Raw genomic sequence first — 12,462 nt, 5'->3', positions numbered from 1 at the left:
AGGGGGTAAATAGAGACAGTTGTTGCTGGTACCAAGACATGAAGTTTTTTTTCCCCCTTTCCCCAAAAGGCCATATTACGACCACATGGGGGCGCTGAGTAACAGCCCATAGCTCGGCTGGAAGGGTGGGCCTTTGATAGTGATACCCTGGGATGGGTTGGACATACCCCCAACCTTTGTCATTAATGCAGGTGCAGCCCGGGCTGGTTAGGTTGAGTTGAGAAGCAGTGTGGTTTGCAAGTGAACATGCCTCGTTTAGGGAGAGATCAATAGCCATACAGGGAGATATGATTAGAAAGAGGAAGAACATCATATGACGCATTTTACTTATCTGAGGCAGGATTGATGGGGTTCTGCTTGAACAAGAGCCTGAGATCTTCAACAGGTTCACAGGAATAGCTGTCCTCTGGCTTTGGAGTCTCAGTTTCTGTCTCCCCCTCCTGTAGGCCATAGGGTTTTATTCTAGAATTGTGGACCCAGGCAGATAGACCCTTCACTTTTACAGCAGTTGAAGTCACTAGAACAACCTGATATGGCCCTGTCCATTTCTCAGACAGCTGGTTTGGACTCCCTTTTTCTTGCCAGGTCTTTACTGATACTTGATCCCCTGGCTTTACCTGGGGATTTTTCAAGTCTTCCTGTGGTTTGTTCTCCATACCGTTGGAGTTCTTGCTGAAACCTTCCCAGGTCAATTATATGTTTTAAGAGTGTATTGGCATCCTCGTCAAGAACCAAATCAGAAGTTCAGAATGGTCGTCCATACATCATTTCATAAGGACTTAACAATAGTGGCCGTTTGGGGGATGTCCGTAGCCTCATGAGGGCTATGGGCAGCATATGTGTCCACTTATTATGTGTTTCTGACATAGCTTAGCCAGAGCCCTTTTAAGAGTCTGGTTGGCTCTCTCTACCTTTCCTGAAGCTTGAGGCCTCCAGGATGAGCGGAGCTGGTATTTTATGCCTAAGCATGTGGCTAGGTTCTGGGGTATCGTGGCTGTAAGTGAGGGCCCGTTGTCACTCTGAAGTGACCGAGGCAGCCCAAACCTAGGCACTATCTCCTTCAGCAGAGCTTTACAGACTTCTGTAGCTCTCTCAGTCTCAGTAGGGAACGCTTCGATCCATCCTGTGAATGTGTCAATAAAGACTCGCAAGTAAGAAAACCCTTGGGTCTTGGGCATGGCTGTAAATTCTACTTGCCAGTCTGCTCCTGGGTATGATCCCCGATGTTGGACAGGTGTAATTAGAGGAGGTCTGGTTTTTGGGTTATTTTTTAGACAGGTGTCACAATTTTGTGTGACTTGTTTAACAACCTTAGCTAACTGGGGATGGGAGAGAATAGGCTTAAGCAAGATTTCTAGATTATCTTTTCCAAAATGGGCGCTCTTATGTAAGGATTTAGTAATGTTTTAAACCTGAGAATCAGGGAGTATTATTTGGGCCTGATCAGGCTGAAACCACCCATGTGACCCAATCTCCCAGCCCCGCTCAGCATATCGGGAATGTCCCCCTGGGGTAAAATCTGGAGTCAGGGTTTCCATGGGGAAAAGGGGCAGATAGCAGTGGCAGAGGTAGCTTCCCCGGCAGCTCGTCCTGCCTCTTGATCAGCTTTCCTATTTCCCTGAGCCTCTTTTTCTTGCCCCTTTTGGTGACTCTTGCAGTGGATGACAGCTAATTTTGCAGGAAGTTTGACTGCCTCCAGGAGCCTGAGAATGAGCTCTTTGTGTTTAATAGCAGAGCTTCGGGCACTGAGCATCCCTCTTTCTTTCCAAATTGCTGCACGGGCATGCAGAATGAGGAAAGCATACTTAGAGTCCATACACACATTAATCCTCTTTCCTTCTCCTAACTCCAAAGCCCTTTTCAGGGCAAAAAGTTCAGCTTTCTGGGCTGAGGTGTCTGGGGGAAGAGACCCACTTTCCTTAGTTTCTTCCAGGCTTGCTACAGCATATGCTGCTTTCCTCTCTCCCTTTTCTACAAAACTGCTGCCATCTGTGTGCCAGTTTTCCTCTGGGTCAGACAAAGGTGTCTCTGATAGGTCCCGGCGAGAAGAGTATAACTCGTCTGTGATTTGTATGCATTGGTGATCCAGAGGGGAGGTAGGGGGATCTGGCAGTAAGGTTGCTGGATTTAAAGTCTGGCAGACCCTCAACTTTATTTCTGGAGTGTCAAGGAGGAGGGCTTGGTATTGGGTGATCCTTCCTCCTGTCATCCACCTGTCCCCTTTCGTTTCCAAGACTGCTTGCACCCGGTGAGGCGTATACACTGTAGTGGGCTGACCCAGGGTCAGCTTAGATGCCTCCTTAACCATAAGAGCGGTGCCTGCTACTGCCCGGAGGCAAGTGGGCCAACCTCTGGCCACCTCATCTAGTTATTTTGAGAGATAAGCCACAGGTTGTTATACGGGCCCCATCATCTGCTCTAACACCCCAGGAGCAGTTCCTGTCCTTCCAGAAACATAGAGTCTAAAAGGCTTCTCCAGGTTGGGGAGGCCTAAAGCTGGGGCTGTAGTGATGGACTCTTTTAGGGCATTAAAGGCCACCTTGCAGGTCTCATGCCAGTCGAGTGGCTCTTCCTCTTTCCCCCTTAAATTTTCATATAGGGGTCTGGCCAGATTGCCATAATTAGGAATCCAGATCCTGCAAAACCCGGTCCTTCCTAAAAATCCCCTAAGCTGTTGTTTTGTTTGGGGGTACGGGGCATTTAAGATGAGGGATCTCCCCTCGGGGTCAGGCATTCTTTTTCTCTCCGTAATTATAAATCCAAGGTATTTTACTTGGGTTAAGCTAATCTGAGCCTACTTGGGGGATACTCGATAACCCTTTTCATACAGGAAAGTTAGCGTTTTAAATAGTGTCCATTTGAGAGCTGGTAAAATCTGGCCTAGCTATGAGCAAGTCATCCACATACTGTATTAGACTACTGTTTGTTAAAGTTAATTCCCTTAGTTCTCTCCCCGAGGAAGTCCCGAAGATATGAGGGCTGTCCCTAAACCCTTGGGGTAGTCGAGTCCAGTCGAGAGTTGTATGGTCTCTCTTGTTTCCAAGTCCCGCCACTCAAGAGCAAAGAGTTTTTGGGATTCAGGATGGAGAGGAATGCAAAAGAAAGCACCTTGAAGGTCCAAGACTGAGAAGTACTTGGCATTTCCTGGGACTTGGGATAGGAGGGTATATGGGTTTGGGACTATGGGGTGGATGGGAACCACAGCTTCATTAACAGCTCTTAGATCCTGGACGAATCGATAAGATCCATCTGGTTTTTGAACGGGCAAGATTGGGGTGTTGCAGGGGGACTCACAGCTGATTCGAGTTCCAGTATCTCGGTATTTGTTAACTAATGGTTTAAGACCCTCAAGAGCTACTGGTTTTAAGGGATATTGTCTTTTCCAGGGCTAGGGAGCACTTGGTCTCAGAGAAATCTTTACTGGTGGAACATTTATGGCTAAACCAGGGCTGGAGACATCCCACACCTGGGGATTGACATCATCTAGACAAGGGACAGACTTCTCCTTTTCTACCTCTGACTGTAAATATTCAGACATAGGCAAAGAAAATTATCGACTTCTACCTTTGTGTCCCCAAGTCACTCTGGTTTGGAGGCGAAAGTATTATTCTCAAAATGGAAAATTTGGAAGCTGCAAACATGAAAAATTTAAAGAGTCACGCAGAGGCTAGTCACTCTAAGCTAACCCCTAAGACATTTATTGACTGATTTCTAGCTTCTCTTCTTTAACCTTTTTTATCTACAGTAATCCTGTGTGTTCCTTTTAGTTAGGGATTCATTTTTAGACTATCCTGCCTCTTCCACTACGTTCCAGTTTTGGGTCTGATACACTTAGAGATGTGCCAAGTGCTTCCTGAATACTATAGAACATAGTTTATATTTAAAATACTTCCATGCTTATGTAGTGAGTCAATGATTTTAAATTTATTTGTTACACATTTCAATGTAAAAGTCAATGTGTGAACTAACATATTCACGACTTGGAAAAGTTGGCTTTTTTTTGCTGTGTGTTTGAACTCCTCACCCGACCAAAGGTCATAGAGAGGTCTATAGTTTTTCTAAAATGGTTATAGTGTTGTTTATTTTCTGGTAATTGAATTAGGGTGTGAGTTGCAAAGCCTGTGTTTCTGTTCATTTCATTCCATCTGTTCGGGTTTCTTTCTCTCTCCTGAGTCAGACAGTAATTTCCCATTGGTTGTCCAGTTACCAAGGTTGGTGTCCATGCATCCGTGCTGGTCTCTCCATACATGTCCGGGTGTCCTGTGAAACACTAAGCTTAATTTATTTGGAAATGACCTAGCTGTTCAATACACTGTCATCACTCAGTTGAGCAGAGGGAGAGAAATTCAAGTGACAAAACTCCAGAGAAGCTAGTGTCAGAGCGCCCCGGCGTGGCATGCGTGCAGGGGGTTGGGGGGAGGGGGGCGGGGCGCGGAGCGCGGAGATCTCAGGTGTCCTCCCACCCTGGGCCTCTCCAGGCCCGCCGCTGCTCAGTGGCCTCCCCCCGCCCCCATCACTTTGGCTGCTCAGGGCCGGGTGGTCTCTGCAGCTGCCCAGCATCCTGCCCGAGGCCCGCCCTGCCCACACGCTGTCTTCCAGTCTCTCTCTGAACCCTCGACTCTTTCTGCCTCTGTCTCACCTGGCGTGGGTGCGTGCGAGTGCCTGTCCGTGTGCCTGGCTGTCGCTCGTCCGCTCTCTCTGGAAGGTCCTGTGCTGGGCCCGTGGCGTGGGGGCAGGGCGGGCCTCGGTTTGGGGACAGGGCGGGGCTGAGGCACTCCAGGGGTTTGCACAGCCGGCAGGATGGGCGCCTGTGGCCCCGGCTGGGCTGCCCCTAAGCCCGCAGGAGGCTCCGGGAACCGTGGCCCCGGACCGACGCCCCGCTCGTCCGGATCCACGTGACCCTGAGCAGCGAACGAGATGGTGGGGGGCCGGGGGTGGGGGGGCACCGAGACGTCCTCCCCGCTCAAGCCACCCCCCTCCCCAAACCCCGCCAGAGCTCCCGCAGCCTCGCCAGGCCGCTCGGTGTCCGGGAAGCGCCCCGGGCCGGGCCAGGCGCGTGCTGGCCGGGGGTGGCGTCGGCTGGTCTCCCAGCTGCAGGGCCTGTCCCGGTTTTTCCCATCAGTTTCAACAGTGACGGTCACCCCACATTGTGAGTCGTCTAGATTTCTCACTGACACCCCTGTTAGGGAGTGGCTTTTTAGAGAGATATGGAAGGTCACTTGGGGGATGTTAGTCATGAGAGAAAATAAGGGCTCAGTTGGGATTGCAGATGTCATCCAGGGGGTAAATAGAGACAGTTGTTGCTGGTACCAAGACATGAAGTTTTTTTTCCCCCTTTCCCCAAAAGGCCATATTACGACCACATGGGGGCGCTGAGTAACAGCCCATAGCTCGGCTGGAAGGGTGGGCCTTTGATAGTGATACCCTGGGATGGGTTGGACATACCCCCAACCTTTGTCATTAATGCAGATGCAGCCCGGGCTGGTTAGGTTGAGTTGAGAAGCAGTGTGGTTTGCAAGTGAACATGCCTCGTTTAGGGAGAGATCAATAGCCATACAGGGAGATATGATTAGAAAGAGGAAGAACATCATATGACGCATTTTACTTATCTGAGGCAGGATTGATGGGGTTCTGCTTGAACAAGAGCCTGAGATCTTCAACAGGTTCACAGGAATAGCTGTCCTCTGGCTTTGGAGTCTCAGTTTCTGTCTCCCCCTCCTGTAGGCCATAGGGTTTTATTCTAGAATTGTGGACCCAGGCAGATAGACCCTTCACTTTTACAGCAGTTGAAGTCACTAGAACAACCTGATATGGCCCTGTCCATTTCTCAGACAGCTGGTTTGGACTCCCTTTTTCTTGCCAGGTCTTTACTGATACTTGATCCCCTGGCTTTACCTGGGGATTTTTCAAGTCTTCCTGTGGTTTGTTCTCCATACCGTTGGAGTTCTTGCTGAAACCTTCCCAGGTCAATTATATGTTTTAAGAGTGTATTGGCATCCTCGTCAAGAAACAAATCAGAAGTTCAGAATGGTCGTCCATACATCATTTCATAAGGACTTAACAATAGTGGCCGTTTGGGGGATGTCCGTAGCCTCATGAGGGCTATGGGCAGCATATGTGTCCACTTATTATGTGTTTCTGACATAGCTTAGCCAGAGCCCTTTTAAGAGTCTGGTTGGCTCTCTCTACCTTTCCTGAAGCTTGAGGCCTCCAGGATGAGCGGAGCTGGTATTTTATGCCTAAGCATGTGGCTAGGTTCTGGGGTATCGTGGCTGTAAGTGAGGGCCCGTTGTCACTCTGAAGTGACCGAGGCAGCCCAAACCTAGGCACTATCTCCTTCAGCAGAGCTTTACAGACTTCTGTAGCTCTCTCAGTCTCAGTAGGGAACGCTTCGATCCATCCTGTGAATGTGTCAATAAAGACTCGCAAGTAAGAAAACCCTTGGGTCTTGGGCATGGCTGTAAATTCTACTTGCCAGTCTGCTCCTGGGTATGATCCCCGATGTTGGACAGGTGTAATTAGAGGAGGTCTGGTTTTTGGGTTATTTTTTAGACAGGTGTCACAATTTTGTGTGACTTGTTTAACAACCTTAGCTAACTGGGGATGGGAGAGAATAGGCTTAAGCAAGATTTCTAGATTATCTTTTCCAAAATGGGCGCTCTTATGTAAGGATTTAGTAATGTTTTAAACCTGAGAATCAGGGAGTATTATTTGGGCCTGATCAGGCTGAAACCACCCATGTGACCCAATCTCCCAGCCCCGCTCAGCATATCGGGAATGTCCCCCTGGGGTAAAATCTGGAGTCAGGGTTTCCATGGGGAAAAGGGGCAGATAGCAGTGGCAGAGGTAGCTTCCCCGGCAGCTCGTCCTGCCTCTTGATCAGCTTTCCTATTTCCCTGAGCCTCTTTTTCTTGCCCCTTTTGGTGACTCTTGCAGTGGATGACAGCTAATTTTGCAGGAAGTTTGACTGACTCCAGGAGCCTGAGAATGAGCTCTTTGTGTTTAATAGCAGAGCTTCGGGCACTGAGCATCCCTCTTTCTTTCCAAATTGCTGCACGGGCATGCAGAATGAGGAAAGCATACTTAGAGTCCATACACACATTAATCCTCTTTCCTTCTCCTAACTCCAAAGCCCTTGTCAGGGCAAAAAGTTCAGCTTTCTGGGCTGAGGTGTCTGGGGGAAGAGACCCACTTTCCTTAGTTTCTTCCAGGCTTGCTACAGCATATGCTGCTTTCCTCTCTCCCTTTTCTACAAAACTGCTGCCATCTGTGTGCCAGTTTTCCTCTGGGTCAGACAAAGGTGTCTCTGATAGGTCCCGGCGAGAAGAGTATAACTCGTCTGTGATTTGTATGCATTGGTGATCCAGAGGGGAGGTAGGGGGATCTGGCAGTAAGGTTGCTGGATTTAAAGTCTGGCAGACCCTCAACTTTATTTCTGGAGTGTCAAGGAGGAGGGCTTGGTATTGGGTGATCCTTCCTCCTGTCATCCACCTGTCCCCTTTCGTTTCCAAGACTGCTTGCACCCGGTGAGGCGTATACACTGTAGTGGGCTGACCCAGGGTCAGCTTAGATGCCTCCTTAACCATAAGAGCGGTGCCTGCTACTGCCCGGAGGCAAGTGGGCCAACCTCTGGCCACCTCATCTAGTTATTTTGAGAGATAAGCCACAGGTTGTTATACGGGCCCCATCATCTGCTCTAACACCCCAGGAGCAGTTCCTGTCCTTCCAGAAACATAGAGTCTAAAAGGCTTCTCCAGGTTGGGGAGGCCTAAAGCTGGGGCTGTAGTGATGGACTCTTTTAGGGCATTAAAGGCCACCTTGCAGGTCTCATGCCAGTTGAGTGGCTCTTCCTCTTTCCCCCTTAAATTTTCATATAGGGGTCTGGCCAGATTGCCATAATTAGGAATCCAGATCCTGCAAAACCCGGTCCTTCCTAAAAATCCCCTAAGCTGTTGTTTTGTTTGGGGGTACGGGGCATTTAAGATGAGGGATCTCCCCTCGGGGTCAGGCATTCTTTTTCTCTCCGTAATTATAAATCCAAGGTATTTTACTTGGGTTAAGCTAATCTGAGCCTACTTGGGGGATACTCGATAACCCTTTTCATACAGGAAAGTTAGCGTTTTAAATAGTTTCCATTTGAGAGCTGGTAAAATCTGGCCTAGCTATGAGCAAGTCATCCACATACTGTATTAGACTACTGTTTGTTAAAGTTAATTCCCTTAGTTCTCTCCCCGAGGAAGTCCCGAAGATATGAGGGCTGTCCCTAAACCCTTGGGGTAGTCGAGTCCAGTCGAGAGTTGTATGGTCTCTCTTGTTTCCAAGTCCCGCCACTCAAGAGCAAAGAGTTTTTGGGATTCAGGATGGAGAGGAATGCAAAAGAAAGCACCTTGAAGGTCCAAGACTGAGAAGTACTTGGCATTTCCTGGGACTTGGGATAGGAGGGTATATGGGTTTGGGACTATGGGGTGGATGGGAACCACAGCTTCATTAACAGCTCTTAGATCCTGGACGAATCGATAAGATCCATCTGGTTTTTGAACGGGCAAGATTGGGGTGTTGCAGGGGGACTCACAGCTGATTCGAGTTCCAGTATCTCGGTATTTGTTAACTAATGGTTTAAGACCCTCAAGAGCTACTGGTTTTAAGGGATATTGTCTTTTCCAGGGCTAGGGAGCACTTGGTCTCAGAGAAATCTTTACTGGTGGAACATTTATGGCTAAACCAGGGCTGGAGACATCCCACACCTGGGGATTGACATCATCTAGACAAGGGACAGACTCCTCCTTTTCTACCTCTGACTGTAAATATTCAGACATAGGCAAAGAAAATTATCGACTTCTACCTTTGTGTCCCCAAGTCACTCTGGTTTGGAGGCGAAAGTATTATTCTCAAAATGGAAAATTTGGAAGCTGCAAACATGAAAAATTTAAAGAGTCACGCAGAGGCTAGTCACTCTAAGCTAACCCCTAAGACATTTATTGACTGATTTCTAGCTTCTCTTCTTTAACCTTTTTTATCTACAGTAATCCTGTGTGTTCCTTTTAGTTAGGGATTCATTTTTAGACTATCCTGCCTCTTCCGCTACGTTCCAGTTTTGGGTCTGATACACTTAGAGATGTGCCAAGTGCTTCCTGAATACTATAGAACATAGTTTATATTTAAAATACTTCCATGCTTATGTAGTGAGTCAATGATTTTAAGTTTATTTGTTACACATTTCAATGTAAAAGTCAATGTGTGAACTAACATATTCACGACTTGGAAAAGTTGGCTTTTTTTTTGCTGTGTGTTTGAACTCCTCACCCGACGAAAGGTCATAGAGAGGTCTATAGTTTTTCTAAAATGGTTATAGTGTTGTTTATTTTCTGGTAATTGTATTAGGGTGTGAGTTGCAAAGCCTGTGTTTCTGTTCATTTCATTCCATCTGTTCGGGTTTCTTTCTCTCTCCTGAGTCAGACAGTAATTTCCCATTGGTTGTCCAGTTACCAAGGTTGGTGTCCATGCATCCGTGCTGGTCTCTCCATACATGTCCGGGTGTCCTGTGAAACACTAAGCTTAATTTATTTGGAAATGACCTAGCTGTTCAATACACTGTCATCACTCAGTTGAGCAGAGGGAGAGAAATTCAAGTGACAAAACTCCAGAGAAGCTAGTGTCAGAGCGCCCCGGCGTGGCATGCGTGCAGGGGGTTGGGGGGAGGGGGGCGGGGCGCGGAGCGCGGAGATCTCAGGTGTCCTCCCACCCTGGGCCTCTCCAGGCCCGCCGCTGCTCAGTGGCCTCCTCCCGCCCCCATCACTTTGGCTGCTCAGGGCCGGGTGGTCTCTGCAGCTGCCCAGCATCCAGCCCGAGGCCCGCCCTGCCCACACGCTGTCTTCCAGTCTCTCTCTGAACCCTCGACTCTTTCTGCCTCTGTCTCACCTGGCGTGGGTGCGTGCGAGTGCCTGTCCGTGTGCCTGGCTGTCGCTCGTCCGCTCTCTCTGGAAGGTCCTGTGCTGGGCCCGTGGCGTGGGGGCAGGGCGGGCCTCGGTTTGGGGACAGGGCGGGGCTGAGGCACTCCGGGGGTTTGCACAGCCGGCAGGATGGGCGCCTGTGGCCCCGGCTGGGCTGCCCCTAAGCCCGCAGGAGGCTCCGGGGACCGCGGCCCCGGACCGACGCCCCGCTCGTCCGGATCCACGTGACCCTGAGCAGCGAACGGGATGGTGGGGGGCCGGGGGTGGGGGGGCACCGAGACGTCCTCCCCGCTCAAGCCACCCCCCTCCCCAAACCCCGCCAGAGCTCCCGCAGCCTCGCCAGGCCGCTCGGTGTCCGGGAAGCGCCCCGGGCCTGGCCAGGCGCGTGCTGGCCGGGGGTGGCGTCGGCTGGTCTCCCAGCTGCAGGGCCTGTCCCGGTTTTTCCCATCAGTTTCAACAGTGACGGTCACCCCACATTGTGAGTCGTCTAGATTTCTCACTGACACCCCTGTTAGGGAGTGGCTTTTTAGAGAGATATGGAAGGTCACTTGGGGGATGTTAGTCATGAGAGAAAATAAGGGCTCAGGTGGGATTGCAGATGTCATCCAGGGGGTAAATAGAGACAGTTGTTGCTGGTACCAAGACATGAAGTTTTTTTTCCCCCTTTCCCCAAAAGGCCATATTACGACCACATGGGGGCGCTGAGTAACAGCCCATAGCTCGGCTGGAAGGGTGGGCCTTTGATAGTGATACCCTGGGATGGGTTGGACATACCCCCAACCTTTGTCATTAATGCAGATGCAGCCCGGGCTGGTTAGGTTGAGTTGAGAAGCAGTGTGGTTTGCAAGTGAACATGCCTCGTTTAGGGAGAGATCAATAGCCATACAGGGAGATATGATTAGAAAGAGGAAGAACATCATATGACGCATTTTACTTATCTGAGGCAGGATTGATGGGGTTCTGCTTGAACAAGAGCCTGAGATCTTCAACAGGTTCACAGGAATAGCTGTCCTCTGGCTTTGGAGTCTCAGTTTCTGTCTCCCCCTCCTGTAGGCCATAGGGTTTTATTCTAGAATTGTGGACCCAGGCAGATAGACCCTTCACTTTTACAGCAGTTGAAGTCACTAGAACAACCTGATATGGCCCTGTCCATTTCTCAGACAGCTGGTTTGGACTCCCTTTTTCTTGCCAGGTCTTTACTGATACTTGATCCCCTGGCTTTACCTGGGGATTTTTCAAGTCTTCCTGTGGTTTGTTCTCCATACCGTTGGAGTTCTTGCTGAAACCTTCCCAGGTCAATTATATGTTTTAAGAGTGTATTGGCATCCTCGTCAAGAAACAAATCAGAAGTTCAGAATGGTCGTCCATACATCATTTCATAAGGACTTAACAATAGTGGCCGTTTGGGGGATGTCCGTAGCCTCATGAGGGCTATGGGCAGCATATGTGTCCACTTATTATGTGTTTCTGACATAGCTTAGCCAGAGCCCTTTTAAGAGTCTGGTTGGCTCTCTCTACCTTTCCTGAAGCTTGAGGCCTCCAGGATGAGCGGAGCTGGTATTTTATGCCTAAGCATGTGGCTAGGTTCTGGGGTATCGTGGCTGTAAGTGAGGGCCCGTTGTCACTCTGAAGTGACCGAGGCAGCCCAAACCTAGGCACTATCTCCTTCAGCAGAGCTTTACAGACTTCTGTAGCTCTCTCAGTCTCAGTAGGGAACGCTTATATCCATCCTGTGAATGTGTCAATAAAGACTCGCAAGTAAGAAAACCCTTGGGTCTTGGGCATGGCTGTAAATTCTACTTGCCAGTCCGCTCCTGGGTATGATCCCCGATGTTGGACAGGTGTAATTAGAGGAGGTCTGGTTTTTGGGTTATTTTTTAGACAGGTGTCACAATTTTGTGTGACTTGTTTAACAACCTTAGCTAACTGGGGATGGGAGAGAATAGGCTTAAGCAAGATTTCTAGATTATCTTTTCCAAAATGGGTGCTCTTATGTAAGGATTTAGTAATGTTTTAAACCTGAGAATCAGGGAGTATTATTTGGGCCTGATCAGGCTGAAACCACCCATGTGACCCAATCTCCCAGCCCCGCTCAGCATATCGGGAATGTCCCCCTGGGGTAAAATCTGGAGTCAGGGTTTCCATGGGGAAAAGGGGCAGATAGCAGTGGCAGAGGTAGCTTCCCCGGCAGCTCGTCCTGCCTCTTGATCAGCTTTCCTATTTCCCTGAGCCTCTTTTTCTTGCCCCTTTTGGTGACCCTTGCAGTGGATGACAGCTAATTTTGCAGGAAGTTTGACTGCCTCCAGGAGCCTGAGAATGAGCTCTTTGTGTTTAATAGCAGAGCTTCGGGCACTGAGCATCCCTCTTTCTTTCCAAATTGCTGCACGGGCATGCAGAATGAGGAAAGCATACTTAGAGTCCATACACACATTAATCCTCTTTCCTTCTCCTAACTCCAAAGCCCTTGTCAGGGCAAAAAGTTCAGCTTTCTGGGCTGAGGTGTCTGGGGGAA

Source organism: Muntiacus reevesi, chromosome 1, assembly GCF_963930625.1.
Source record: "Muntiacus reevesi chromosome 1, mMunRee1.1, whole genome shotgun sequence".
NCBI classification, from domain to species: domain Eukaryota; kingdom Metazoa; phylum Chordata; class Mammalia; order Artiodactyla; family Cervidae; genus Muntiacus; species Muntiacus reevesi.
Note: the sequence above shows the minus strand (reverse complement) of the source record.